Source organism: Seriola lalandi, unplaced genomic scaffold (assembly GCF_002814215.2).
Source record: "Seriola lalandi dorsalis isolate HSWRI2012SDOR001 ecotype SW California unplaced genomic scaffold, Sedor1 jcf7180002049862, whole genome shotgun sequence".
NCBI classification, from domain to species: domain Eukaryota; kingdom Metazoa; phylum Chordata; class Actinopteri; order Carangiformes; family Carangidae; genus Seriola; species Seriola lalandi.
In genome coordinates, this window is record NW_019520415.1 from 1 (window position 1) to 1,042 (window position 1,042).

The following is a 1,042-nucleotide window of genomic DNA, read 5'->3' on the forward strand; positions in this document are numbered from 1 at the left end:
AGCTCTTCCCCTCAGGGTGGGCTCTGGGTGCTGCTGGGTACACGCTCACCACGGGCTTCACTACGGCCTCATCTGAAGTTTGACAGCAGCAACAAGCAGCACAGACACATTCACACAGTCAACAGCAGCTTCCAGCACTGCACTGCATTCAGTCTGATCCTGGAAACTACATGGACTCTGATCAATAAACTACTGATCAATACAGCACAAAGGTCCCACATATACTGGATTCACCTTCACATAGATTTCCTCTGCTATATATCATGCTTATATATGATATATGACAATTACAAATATATTCAAACTATTGTTAATATATTTCATGAATTTAGACTCAATATAGACTTAATAAAGTGTGGTAACATTCATTAGATGAACTGTTTTGACATTATACAAATTATATTTACTGTGAATTAGTGGAATATATACCAAGTATAGATTTAATATATATCATCCTACATGATAAATTGTATACACAGAAAATTTATGTCAGTCTATTAATCATATTTCACCCACACTCACATTATTTAACATCATTAAATTTGTATAATTATTAAATATAATATTTAACACATTTATGTTATTTCCCTCAAGTTGTTTGTTGTTGTTCAAATGAATATTTCATATAAAAGACATTTGTCATCAGACAACAACTGTATTCATTTACTGTATTTACCAGCATCAACTTTAGAAATCTCATTTTCCATAAAGGAAAATCAGGTTTAAAAACATGTAAGTTTGAAGAGTCAGAGTGAACGTGAAGAATCCTGCTCATCACTGAAATTCACTTTGAGGAACTGGACATTTTGTAGAAAAAGTCAAGTGAGCAGGAAAATCTTTGGAGCTCAAGCAGAAATAAAGAATTCCTTGTGCTGTGCAGTGAGATTGAAACATCTTTTCACTAATGATGGAACTTTTTCATTGAACAACGGCTGCATCAGGAACTTTGTACTAACTCTGAACAAACTAACATGTAAAGTGTGAAGCAGCAGAAAGTGACTTCAAACACATTTAAACTTCTTCAATAAAACAAGTGAAGGAA